Genomic DNA, 14,967 nt, shown 5'->3' with positions numbered 1-14,967 from the left:
TACATATATACACATATAATGTGTATGTATATATATATTATATATATATATATAATATATATAACATATTTATATTGCATCCCCTGGGGTTTTAAAGGATTGTTTTTTAATTTCAGGCTTTTTCTGTTTTAAAGCTACATGTTAGCAGTGTATTTTCTTTACTTTAAAACTTATTTGATATTTTTAAAATATAAGTTAAATTTAATTACAAAATATGATCATATTTTATAGTTAAAAATTCAAATAATTAAAAGGATTTAAGATAAAAATTAAAAGGCTCTCTCCCTCCTAACCCCATCCCTGAGTAAACTTTTACAGAAGTAAGCATTTCACATTAATGTGAAATCGGGCTTATTGTTCTCCAGGCTTGTTGGATGGCTCCCATTCTAGGATCTCACTTCCTTGCATCCTTCGGGTAACTTTTGCTGCCTTCTTGATCCAGTGCTGTACTTGACGACATCCCGTTTTATTTAAGATTTCACACTATATGTCTTTTGCAAATGTTGAAACTGAGTACAAAGAAGTTGAAAAAAATATTCCCTAGAGAAAAAAAATTAGATAAGTTTGGCTAACTGCAGCTGTGCATAGTCAGGATAATCAGCTGTTGTTCAAAACTAGCCAGGTCTCCCTGTGCCTCCTTAGTATACAAGTGAGGTGTCTTTCCCAGGAAGTCAAGGTCCAGACATCAAGATTCAACCTCACAAGGCCAAACACAGGCTGAAGATGAAACCTAACCAGAAAAGTCCAGGCAGTCGAGGTGATACCAGCTCAACACAAGGTTGACATAAGGGAAGCCATATTGTAGAAAAGAAACCCTTTTGTAGTTTTGAATGACCTCTAGTTAACTAGCCCAGATATGCTCTATGGACTTTATGGCCCTTCCCAGCTGCTATAAGTTGATAACTTTGTTGTTTTGAGTTCCTTAGAACAGATAAGTAATAACCAGCTCTCCACCCCAGGCTTTGTCCTGGATGCTAACCAACCCCATACAAGGAGGTTGCATGTTCCTGGGAAGCAAGACTAGGTCCATCAGAGAAATGGGCAACCCAGTAGCTAGACTATAAAGAGCTAGTGGAATCTGGAGGGGGGAAAGGGAGCAAGTATGCTCAGATCCTAAACACATTGAGGCTATAAAATTACGAATGGTTGTTACGAACAATTTGGGGCTATGCCTCTGGTGACCTGCAAAACTATTTGAAGATTAGCTGTAAATTCTGTTCCTCTACTGGTTCCTATGACAATGCCCATGTTCAGCAGGAAGCAGTTACAGAAGATAGACTTTCAACCTGTGCCCCTCAAAACGAGGAGCAGGATAAAACTAGAGGGGGGATTTGTCACCGACTAGAGCCCCGAGGAACTCAAGGGTGGGTTTGGAAGCATTTAACTGTTTTTTCCAAGTTGTTTGTTTATGTTAAGGAAACACAACCAGCAACCACCCTGAAGCTAACCAAGCCTCTCTACAAGAGCTACACCCATGATCTTGCCTTATTTTTAATGTGAAGATCTCTTCAGGAGGAAATTAAGCCTCATTACTATAATTTTCAGTGTACGTGCCTCTCCCTTTTTTTTTTTTTTCTTTTATAGCTGTTTTTATTTATTTATTTATTTTTTAATTTTTTGTTTATTGCAGTAACATTGGTTTATAACATTGTAAAAATTTCAGGTGTACATCATTGTACTTCTATTTCTGCATGGACCACATCATGTTCACCACCAAAATACTAATTACAACCCATCACCTTTTGAAAATTCATTCCCTAACCAAAATAAAAGTTCCTGCTTCCCTTTGATCCCTCTTCCCTTTGTCCTAAAACCTCAGCACACGCTCCCCCTCCCCTACCTAAAACCCCAGTGTTACCACCCAAAGGGGGTTCATCAGCCCCCCACAAGACATGGCAATAGTCAAGATGCAAGGTGGTAGGAGACAAAGGACTTTTTGTTACAGCTTGCTAGCAAGAGGGAAGATGGCCGAGTTATGTCTGAAAAAAACCATCTTACAGAACAAAGACTACAGGCCAGTTATATAGGGTGTTGGTCTCCGGGTGGGGGAGGCATCTGGTCTCTAGGTGGGGGCAGACATCTGGTCTTAGTTCTGTTACTGAACCAAGTGGGGTCACCTCCTGGTGAGTTAAATAAGATGCTACACCAGTGGAAGTTGTCCCTCAAAGTAAAGGGTATTGCAGGAAATAGGAGACCATGAGGAATCATTTCTAAAGTCATGGCATCCCCGAACAAAGGGAAAGAGGAAGTTTTATTTGGTTGGGGAACGAATATTCAAAAGGGAGAGGCAGATACACTGTAGGTTACGGTAATGTGGCTTAATCTCCTCTTGAAGAGATCATCGCATTAAAAATAAGGCAAGGGGGGCCGGCCCCGTGGCTTAGTGGTTAAGTGCGTGCGCTCCGCTGCCGGCGGCCCGGGTTCAGATCCCGGGTGCGCACCGAGGCACCACTCCTCCAGCCATGCTGAGGCCACATCCCACATACAGCAACCAGAAGGATGTGCAGCTATGACAGACAACTATGTATTGGGGCTTTGCGGGAAAAATAAATAAATAAAATCTTTAAAAAAAAAAAAAAAAAAATAAGGCAAGGTCCTGGGTGCAGCTCTTATAGGGAGGCTTTTTAGCTTCAGGGTGGCTCCTGGTTGCCTTCTTAACAATACAACCCTTAAATGCTTCCAAACACACCCTTGAGCTCCTCGATGCACTAGTTGGTGACAGGTCCAGATAGTTTTTTGTTTTACTGGACACGAATCTGAGATTGGAGCAATGCCTATACCCTGATCTTTCAGTTGTCATTGATGATGGCTATCAGCATAGACTCTCTGCCCTGGGGTCATCACATGCCTAAGGAACTCAAGAGAACAAAGTTATCAACTTATAGCAGCTGGGAGGGGCCATAAAATCCATAAAGCATGTCTGGGCTAGTTAATCAGAAGTCACTCAAAGTTACAACACGGTTTCTTTTCCACAATATGGCTTCCCTTATGGCAACCTTGAGCCTGTATCACTAGCACACGCTCTCCCTCCCCTACCTAAACCCCAGCACATGCTCCCCCTCCCCTCACTAAAACTCCAGCACATGCTGCCCCTCCCCTCCCTAAAACCCCAGCACAAGCTCCCCCCCCAACTAAAACCCCAGCACTCGCTCCCCCTCCTCTACCTAAAACCCCAGCACATGCTCCCCTGCCCTACCTAAAAACCCAGCACAAGCTCCCCCAACTAAAACCCCAGCACACGCTCCTCCCCTACCTAAACCCCAGCACACGCTCCTCCCTAAAACCCCAGCACACGCTCCCTCCCCTACCTAAACCCCAGCACATGCTCCCCCCACCTAAAACCCCAGCACACGCTCCCCTCCTCTACCTAAAACCCCAGCACATGCTCCCCTTCCCTACCTAAAAACCCAGCACACTCTCCTCCCCTACCTAAAACCCCAGCACATGCTCCCTCCCTACCTAAACCCCAGCACATGCTCCCCACCTAAAAACCCAGCACACTCTCCCCTCCCCTACCTAAACCTCAGCACAAGCTCCCTCCTCTACCTAAAAACCCAGCACACGTTCCCCTCCTCTCTCTAAAACCTCAGCACATGCTCCTCCTCCACCTAAAACCTCAGCACACTTTCTCTCCCCCTCCCTCCCTAAAACCCCAGCACTGGCCCCTCCCTCCCCCAAAACCCCAGCACACGCTCCCCTCCCTCCCTAAACCCCAGCACCGGCCCCCCCACCTAAAACCCCAGCACACGCTCCCCTGCCCTACCTAAAACCACAGCACACTTTCCCCTCCCTCCCTAAAACCCCAGCACCAGCCCTGCCTCCCCACCTAAAACCACAGCACAGGCTCCCCTGCTCTACCTAAAACCCCAGCACATGCTCCCCCTCCCCTCCCTAAAACCCCAGCACAGGTCCCCCTCCCCCACCTAAAACCCCAGAAAAAAACCCCTTCCTGTTTCTCTAACTCCTATCCGCTCACCTGACTGCCTTTCCATAATAGTAAACCTCTTTCCTTGACACAAGCCTGGTGTTTCAGTTTTTCGTCTTTGTTGGCCCCACTATGCAGCAGGTAAAGGAACTGTGTTTGGATTCAGTAACAATGTTGTCAGAAATCTCCCAATTTTATCTTCCTTATAAATTGTTTTCTCTCTGTCTCTCTCTGTCTCTCACACTCTTTCCATTTATGCTATATATACAGGTGCATATATTTTTATGGTATATATATGATATAGTAATATTATATTGTATATATACCATTTACTATATGTAATATATACTATTTGCAATAAATATGGTATTTATAGTAAACTATATACCTATATAAATAGATATAAATTAATAAATAAATATAATGTATGAGCAAAATGTAATACATAAAATATAATATAAAATCTGTATTAGAGGCATCAATAAAGATTACATAGAAATCAAATAGTAATAGCATATAATATATATAGCATATACTATATATTATATAGTTGCATCTATATATAAATATTTATTAATATATAATATGTATGTTTTATATGTATTATATTAAATGCATATAAAATATATTATGAAATCTATATATAGATGCATATGTTATAATATAGAATACATGAAGATGCATATATGGTAATACATGTATAGCAATAGTACATATGCTACATATTGTATATATATTCTCTCTATGTAGATACATGCATATGTGTAATCACACATATATTGAGTACATATATATGCAATATAATGTATAATGAAACACAAATTGATATACCAACCCTGTGTTGACAGGCATTTAGATTACCTCTACTCCTACGTTATCAAAATCAATGATTCAGTCAGTAAATTTGCACACAGGTCACTTTCCCACACCTGGGGGTGGATCTATAGCTCACCTCCTCCAGGAGACTGTGTCTGTACCTCACTTCCTACAGATGACTCTGTCTTTAGCCCATCTGCTACAGGAGACTGTGTCTGTAGCTCATCTCATGCAGGGGACTGTGTCTGTATCTCTCCTTCTACAGGGGACTGTGTCTGTAGCTCACCTCCTACAGGAGACTCTGTCCGTAGCTCACCTCCTACAGGGGGCTCTGTCTATAGTTCACCTCCTAAAGGGCACTGTGTCTGTACCTCACCTCCTATTGGGGACTGTGTCTGTACCTCACCTCCTACAGGGGACTGTGTGTCTGTAGCTCACCTCCTACATGGGAATATGTCTGCAGCTCACCTCCTACAGGAGACTGTGTCTGTATCTCATGTCCTACAGGGGACTGTGTCTGTACCTCACCTCCTACAGGGGACTGTGTCTGTAGCTCACCTCTTACAGGAGACTCTGTCCGTAGCTCACCTCCTACAGGGGACTTCTGTCTCTAGGTCTGTAGCTCACCTCCTACAGGGGACTGTGTCTGTACCTCACCTCCTACGGGGACTGTGTCTGTAGCTCACCTCCTACAGGAGACTCTGTCTGTAGCTCACCTCCTACAGGAGACTCTGTCTGTAGCTCACCTTCTAAAGATTTTAAGTCAGAAAAAGAGAGTTTATAATTTTGGTGGCATCTGACCCCATGGCCTTTCCAAAGAAAGAGAAAAAAGTGCCAGTTTGCACTCCCAACTTTCACGAATGAGAGTTGTGCTTTCCTAACACGTGGCCCATACAGTGGGTTGTCAGGTTTCACTTTTTATTGGTTCTTTGTCTTACACTCTTTTTAGGAACCAGCTCTCAGGTGCAATGTGAGTGAGGCCCATGTGAGGATTGGGGAAACTGGAATCCATCAGATTCTTTAAGACATCCTGTTAGGCTCCGTGTCACATCCTTATGCTGGCTGCTCACCCCCGGCTTGGAGCTTGGCTGTAACCCAAGAGAACAGTAGCGTCAGTACCCATGGCAGCCCTCCACGAGCATGTTGTGAGTTGCAAGTCTGTTTTTCTGTTTTCTGCATGAATATCATCTTGCTGCACCATGTCCTGTCGACATCCATCTCATCTTTGCCTCCTCAGGACATCGCTTTTTCTTTTCCCCACTGCACAGCATAAGCTCTTTTTGCAAAGCTTTATTTTCAATTTGACATGATCTCTCAAGTGAAGGGACATGAGCAAATGAGCTGTTTGTGCCTTTTTGAACGAAAACTCATTGAGAACAAATCATGTATGATTTCAGTTTTGATTTTTGACTTGAAATCGAAGTTAGGTAGATTTTTTTTTTTTAATTCTCAGAGGAGGGATCTTTCCCTAGAGCCTCCAGAGGGAGCATGGTCCTGCCCACACCTGCATTTTGGCCCAGTGATAATCATTTCAGAATTTTGGTCTCTAGAAATATGAGAATAATACCTGTGTTTTAAGCCACTAAGTCAGTGGTCATTGGTTTCAGTGGCAAACTAAAGAGTCCGGCTTACTGGAGTTCCGAGCCATGTGGCTTTTTCAATAACATTTTAACTTGGACATCTCATTTACAAATCTAAAAGTTAGTGCCAATAGTAATTTCAATGAATGCATTAATATTTCTTTGGTGGCTCTATCTGGTGGCTGTCATTTCATTTCCTGCTTTGCACTGTGACACGTCTCATCAGGGGGCTGTTGAATCTACAGAGACGAATGCTTGGCTGTTTTGTCTTGTCCCTAACTCATTGCCAAATGCATTTGTGCTAACCTCACTGACCAGGAAATGAAGTATCCGTTATCCATATTGAGAGGAGTTAAAGAAAGCCCTCTGAAGTTGATTTATTTCCCCCAAGAAAGAGCTGTTTTATAGATATACAATTCAAAGCAGACATCCCCTTAATAATATATAAGTCAGAATGTCTGAAGGATGTGCTATGGAATAGTGGATCTGGCTGTTGACCAAAGATTTCTAGAGGAGTAATAATTTAAGACCTAAAATGAGTTTGATATTTTATAATTATATTATAAAATTATAATATATATTAATTATATTGTAAAATTATAATATATATTTAATTATAATTATATTATAAAATTATATATTTGATTATAATTATATTATAAAATTATATATTTAATTATAATTATGTTGTAAAACTATAATATATATTTAATATATATGGTGTATATATATATGGAGTACATGTATGTGGTGTTTATATATGGTCTGTGTGTATATACATACTACTATATATAGTGTGTATATATAAGTTGTATGTGCATATATATACATATGGAGTATATATATGTATAGATATGTAGCTTTGTATATATATATATGATGTGTGTATATCTATATATGCAGTACATATATGGTATAGATCTGTGTTGTATATACATATGTGTGTGTGTGTATATTTGGTGTGTACATATATATGGTGTATATATATAGAGAGAGAGTATATATGTGGTGTATATATATGGTATATAGATGTTATAGATGTATATGGTATATATGGATAAAATATATATATGAGATAAAGATATGTCTATATATATAAATCTGGATAAATATGGAATTATATATATTATAGATATTATACAGATTTTTAGATATTTATAGATATCATAGACATATATATCTATGTCTATAGATATCTATAGATAGATATATATAATTTGGATATATTTATATATATTATGAAGAAAGAGGCTATATATCTATATATATATATATAGATAAATTTGGATAAACTGGAATTTTTATCCTAGTAAAATATGTCCCAAACAACTCTGTAGAACACTATGTATATAGACATCTACCTGTCTATCTCATATATATATATATATATATCTTATCCTGAGGGCTTTACAAGCATCATTGCCTTTATTTTTTATAGCAACCTATGAAGTAGGAGTGGTTATAATCTTCGTTTTATATTTAACTAAATTTCCCAGATGACACAGCTATAAGTGGTGAAGTGGAGAAAGAGTCCAGCCTCCTGGGTTATCAAACTCTAAAACTCTAAAAACTTCAAACTCTGAAACGTCAAACTCTTAAACTCTAAACAGCAAGACAAAATTGTAACAACCATGGGATTTTTCGGCAAGGAAGATGGAATTCCCACGGAGATGGATAAAGAAACTCACATTTAAAATTTAGATCTGCTGCGCTGGATCTCCTATGTTACTTCTCACACACGCGTCAGTGAGATGGTGAAAACACTGCCCGTGTGTGGCTTATGTGGAAACAGACGCTGGGAGACAGGAAGGAGCTTGTCCAAGGACGTAGATTTATTTCCTAGTGGAGACAGAATAGACAGTCTGACTTCCAGGCCAGTGGCACTGATGTGGTTTTGTGAGGCCATTTCCAGATGTCACCTTTTCCTTGTGACTCTCCCTTAGCAGGGAGCGAGCACTGCATCTGAAAGTGTCATGACCCTTTCTTCATAAGCATGGATAACAAGGCAGGGCTCTCTGCTTCTCCAAGTCCTTGGTGCCGCCATTTTCATTTCTGTTGGCTAGGAAACGGGTGGAGAGGTGAGAATCGCATACAATTTCCTTTCCTTCTTGAGTCAAGATTTCAAAATGACCTTTATTGTATCATCGACAGTTGCCATCTTTTGAACTAACTGCGTTATAATCCCTTACTGTTCTAACTGGAAGTTCCCTCTGCAATTTTCTGTTCCAATGTTCTCCTTAAAATATGAAGCTTTTTCATCAACTCCACGTGTGCTCTACCAAGCTTGCTCCGAGACAGGATGAATGTGCAACTCTCTAAATTGCCTACATTCTCCCATAGATTCTGTGTCTAGCTGGATTTAACCATTCACTCTAGTCTTCACCATTTCAACACTTGCACCCACATTTTGTCAAATTCTGACACTTGGAGAATACTTCATTTTTCTTCTTGTCTTTTGCTTCATATTTCTGCTTTGCTAGTTGACCTTCACCATTGGTCATCTAAACAATATGCTTCTTTAAATATAGCCTTAAATGTCCACTTAACACTCCAGAGTCATTTTCTTCTCATAGTTTTCCAATTCACCCATTGAAAAGGGACAACTCAAAATTATATTCTATGGTAAGAACACTTTCTAAGAAGTCAAAACCAAACAGTGTGTGACGGGGAACGTGCAAAGCAAGGAAACGTAGCTCTCTAATGACAATCGTTTTTGTTTCTCGTAAACCTGCTTTTCTTTCTCACCCACCACCTACTAAAAATGATTTAGAATAATTATTTTTTTTAAATAAAAACAAGGAGTAGATTATTTTTACAAGTCCATCTCTCTGGAGCTCATTGCACTAGCCTAACGTTGCTATCATAATTGCAAATCATTAATTGATAAAATAAAATTGATAATTGATAATAAAGATTGGCAACTGTCAGTGAGAAGGACTGGGTGAGGCAGCTATGAAGGTGGGCTACCCCAGCTTGTGCAGAAGAAATGAAGAGGCTGCAACTTTGCAAAGTCTGGCACGGGGATGAGGCCGCTGCAGGAACTTGCTTTCCTGGAAACAATGATCAGTTGCGTAACATCAGGAGAATGTTCCCGACATTCATCGTAAGTAAGTTGCATATTAAATTTGGGGAAAGTACGCTGTGGGTTCTATGGCCCACATGGGGAGGTACACTTTTTATAGACATCTTATCTAGGGAGAACTCCCAACCCATCAGTTGATAACAATTTGATCATACACCGAGAGATCATTTCTCTAACAAAATGAGTGGTCGGCAGTTGGAATGCTGTACCTACCGCTGAATTATAACTGAGCGAGTGTGATTAGCTATCAAGATAGTAAAACAATTTTCAGCGATCATGCTACTGCTTGTTGATTATACCGCTGCCATCTCTAGACTTCTTGAGGATACGACTTATAACTTGTTTTTATCTAATCTCATCCACCTGGCACAAAGCGCATACTCAAAATTTCAACAAATGAATCCGTTGGTGGTTTATTGGCATCCTGAATGAAATTGTACGGGAGTTAATTTATACCTCTAAGGCTAATTTTATCTACGACTTGCGAACATGCTTGTTTAAGCTGCAAGTCGAGCATACTTGGCTCGTCTGCTTTCAGTGCCTCCCTGGGTATGACAATGCATTGTACTGTACATGCACAGTGCATTTTACAAGGAACGCTGCATGTGGTTCATAAAGCCACCCTTGTACAGCGAGATAGAGGAGAGGCTGTATACGGAGATGATCCTGCTGGAGAATCCATCGAAAAACAAAAATGAACATCTACTGGGCACTATAAGTTTCACAAAGCCGTTTGTTTTATTGATCTGTGTGTTTTTGTTTTGCGCTTAAGAGACCTCCTGTTATAGAGGCAAGGGTGTGGGCTCTTGACACCAGAATGAATTTGTTTACACTTCTTTTCCTCCCCACCTTGGTGCCTGCATATTCTTGAAGAAGCCACTCAGCTGGACATCATTTTTCTGTCCGAAAACTATAAAAATATTCCTTTCTTCAAGGGTTATTTTGACAGGATTAAATGGAATATAATGTCGATTGCCTAAGGGAGAGGGGAGACATGTAATTAAACTATCTTTATTTCTGGATGTTTCTTTTATTGCCAATGCAGAGAGATTTTTATTGAATATCTTTTATTAACAAATGTTTAACTGGTAGCCTCAATTAAACGAGGTTGATACTCGTGTGTTTCCCCAGCTGGATCCCAGGTCCACTGGGGCATTATTTGTCCTCATCTTCACATCCCCAGCACTGATCTCAATATCTGACATGCAACAACCTTTCAACAAACAACAGTGATTTCCTCAGCAAGCCCTCATTGTACTTTCATTGAGCGGGTCATAGATTGTAGAGATTATTTTGACATATTACCACGCAATTCTTGCCACATCTCAGTCTGAGGACGTAATAGGATCTTAATCCAAGGGATCTGCTTGAAGGCATCTGTTTGAGTTAAATTTAGTTGCATCAAGCGCAGGAGGAACAAAAAATAGACTTTGATGACTCAATGCTCAGAAACAAAGTTTCTGCTAAGAATCTCAATTTTATTCAGTGAAATTTAATTTTGTATGCGTATCACAGAAAGTAAAACATATATATATATATTTATATATATTTTAGGAAAAAGGGAATATACACTCCTTAATGCCTAATGTCTTGATTAAATGTTGAGTGTAGGGCCAGCCCAGTGGCGCAGCAGTTAAGCGCGCCCGCTCCGCTTCGGCAGCCCGGGGTTCGCAGGTTCGGATCCCGGTCGTGCACCAACGCACTCTTTGTCAAGCCATGCTGTGGCGGCGTCCCATATAAAGTAGAGGAATGATGGGCATGGATGTTACCCCAGGGCAAATCTTTCTCAGCAAAAAGAGGAGGATTGGCATCAGATGTTAGCTCAGGGCTGATCTTCCTCACCAAAAAATAAATAAATAAATAAATTGTTGAGCGTATTCATTCCAAAATGAGATGATATTGAATATATGGTGTTATATCCTGCTTTGCTCGCAGAAAGATTTATCAACTACACCCATGATAGTCACGGAGTTCCCTTGGAGTGATTCTAGTGTTGAAAGATGTGTACTTTTCACAGAACATACACATTCTATTTCCACTCATATTGTGTCTTGGGGACATAGGTCTGACCAGTGATGAAGGAAAACCAGGCTGCTTTGGACCTACCGAGAGATGGATGTAGGTCCCCACCATGACGTGAAAATGTGGCCTCAGCAGAGCCACCACCCAGGCCAGCAAGATACTCTAATTTTGTAATTAACTAGTCAAGAAGTCCATTAGGATGAGGTGGTTCTCATTGATAGCCTGCAGAGCAACCCCAACCCTAAGTCAGAGTCAATTCCTGCAGACGCATCTGAATTCGAGAAAATGAAATTTGCGAACAGCCGTTCGCAAACAGCCAGCCTGCCTTTCCCAAAGAAGGCATCCACTTAAGCCATAGCCTATCAAATTATCTCTTTGCTTTGCTTCTGTGTCTGCCCTATAAAACATCTCCCTTGATCCTACCCGCTGAGCTCCCTGACCACGTTAGGTTGGCGCTGCCCATTTAGAATCAATGCTTGCTCAAATAAACTCTTCAAGACTTTAATGTATCTCATTTTATCTTTTAACAATACGAAAGGCGACTCAGCTGAGTCATGGCAAGATGTGATAAAGAGGAACCCGGCTTCACGTTTGTGTCTTGAAGTTGTAGGCTGGGAAGCTGGGTTTATTTTTTTTTTAATTAATTAATTTATTTTTTTAGTGTGTTTCTGTGTGTCTGAGGAAGAACAGCCCGGAGCTAACATCCATGCCAATCCTTCTCTTTTTGCTGAGGAAGACCAGCCCTGAGCTAACATCTGTGTCTATCTTCCTCCACTTTATATGGGATGCCGCCACAGCATGGCCTGATAAGTGGTGTATCGGTGCATGCCCGGGATCTGAACCCAGGTCGCCAGCAGCAGTGGAGCACGCGCACCTAAATGCTACGCCATGGGGCTGGCCCCAGAAGCTGGGTTTATTTATGGAGGGCCTTCCGTGTGCTAGGAATGAAGATAGCTAAGCAAACCGCATGCTTACTCTCATGCAGCTCCCATTCTAGTGGGACACGACAGGCATTTGGAAGAAAGTGTGTATGCCAGACAGGGACAAATGTGATGAACCAAGAGGAGAGGGAATGGTCAGGGAAGGCCTTTCTGGTGACGTGATCGTGGAACAGACACTGGGGAGGGACAGGAGGGGTTGACCATGGAAGGTCTCAGGAAGGAACGTTAGAGAGGACAGAGGTGAGTGCATGCATGTGTGTCTGTGACCAGTGAGGAAATAACGAGTTGGACTTGAGGGCGTCTTATGGGTTGAATTGTCTCCCCCACCCATAGGTTAAAGTCCTAAACCCCCCGTAACCTTGGATAAGAATTTGACCTTATTTGGAAATGGGATCATTGCAGATGTAGTCAGCTAAGCTAGGATGAGGTCACACTGCAGTAGGTTGGGACCTGAATCCCATATGACTGGTGTCCCTGTAGGAAGGAGACATTGGGATAGAGACATGCATAGAAGGAGGGAGAAGTTCATGTGGGGATGGAGGTGGAAATCTAAGTGATGTTTCTACAAGCCAACAAGCGCAAGGATTGCCAGCAAACCACCAGAAGCTAGAGAGAGGCATGGACCAGATTCTCCCTTAGAACCTCCAGAAGGAACCAACCTTGCCCATGCCTTGACTTGGATTTCTGGTTTACGGAACTGAGACAGACTAAATCTCTATTGTTTTAAGCCACCAACTTTGTGGTCATTTGTTCCAGAAGTCCCAGGAAACTATTCCACCACCCATCCCTATATTTTCCAGCTTCCAAAATTCTGTGTCTGCTTCTCCCTAATGGAAAGTCCAATGATAAAATATATTTTAATTAAATGTGCACTTAATTTGGTTTTCTTTTCTGATCTTTATGATATTGGGTTTATTCTTTATACTTGAAACTGAAGACAAGAAAATTATTGGGATGTGTCCATTATTATTATTTCGTTGGATTCTTAGGCAATAGTAGTTTTAACCTGTGATTTGGGGTCATGAAAATAGGGTTATGGTATTTCTTTGATTTTTTTTTTTTCTTGTCTGTTCCTCGTCCTCTTTCTGGAATTCCTTTCATAACACAGCTCTTGCATCTTTAAACATTTATCCATCACACACTTTGCTCTTTCCCTCTGGGTTCTCATAAATTTCCATTGCACATCCTGTGGCTTTTAATCATATTTATTACCTCCACTGCAGTTTTTAATTAAGTAATCATTTTTCATCATTAATTGTCTTTCCTGCTTTTGGATAGGCCCCCTTTGCTGTAGGCAATGCCCTTTCAAGTTTCACTGATGCTACACACTAGCATTATGCTCCTCTGTTGCATGGAGAAGTTCTGTCTTGTGGCATATTCTGAATTTTTACAAAGACCTCTGTGTTTTGGACTAGAGAATCTTTTCTGATGTCAGGTCACCATTTTCCTTGTGATGGAACTTTGAGCATTTCTTTTTCCATGACATTATGTGTCACAGGGCAAGGGGGATGATTTGCATCTCTTTGGGATGTAGTTGAGTAGATTGGGTCCGCCTTGTCTTGAGGTGGCGAGAAGGGGTTGTGTCTTTGGAAACTGGGAACACTCGGCTGTTCTGTGGAGCCGTGGATTTCCTGTGCTCCGAATGCTGCCTGGGAATGGGGTCTCACCCTTCCCTGCTTCACATCTTCCTCTCTGCAAATGGAGAGGTGACACCATTGATAAGTGGAATATGAGCTATGGGGGAATTGGGCCCTCCGAAGAATTGACCATTGCACCCACATGCTGCTGAGAATGCTACTTTTTCTTCCCATTCGGTTGTGATGTTCCAACCTCCCCAGGGATCTGCACCCCCAACACAGTCAGTCCTTATCCCCTGGCATTTGGGACGCATCCTGTCTCAGCTTCACATGGGGTCGGCTCCGACACTGATGCAGCACTTTTCTCCAAGATGGTGGTGTAGATTCCCAAGTCTTTTGGTTCAATGATTTTATCTGATTCTCCATTGACTGTTGGTATTCCAGGCTGCCAATATTTCTTTAATAAATAACAACATGGCTCCCTCCTTTCCTCCTTGAGTTCATTATGTTCATTGGGCAGAGCTCCAATACCAAAGCTTAATGTTAGTGGAGAGGGAACTAGATGCTACACTCTGCCTTGTTTTTAGTGGGGTGGCCTCTGGGGCTTTGCTCTTTAGTACAATGCTAGCCATTCACTGGAGTGCCCACACACACACGTATATAAAGATATACCCAGAGGCACACAGAGACACAGGATGAATGTACACATAGAGAGACACACAGATACACAGAAACATACACGTACATACACAAGCACATGTACACACACAAACACTCAGACACAAATACACTCACGTACACAGAAACACACACATGTACACACAAACACATTGGCATACACACACACACATATACAAAGACACAGCATGCATGTACACAGAGAGACACACACAAACACACACGTATACATACGCATATGTAGAAACGTGCACACAGATACATGGATAGATGTAGACACACACACTTATACAGGCATGCATTGTCCCCATTTAAAAGAAGGAAAGACACTCTATTGTTAGTTCCT

This window comes from Ceratotherium simum, chromosome X, assembly GCF_057802395.1.
Source record: "Ceratotherium simum simum isolate JZ-2026a chromosome X, ASM5780239v1, whole genome shotgun sequence".
Taxonomy (NCBI): domain Eukaryota; kingdom Metazoa; phylum Chordata; class Mammalia; order Perissodactyla; family Rhinocerotidae; genus Ceratotherium; species Ceratotherium simum.
The sequence above is the reverse complement of the archived record's forward strand: the minus strand, read 5'-3'. Positions refer to the sequence as shown.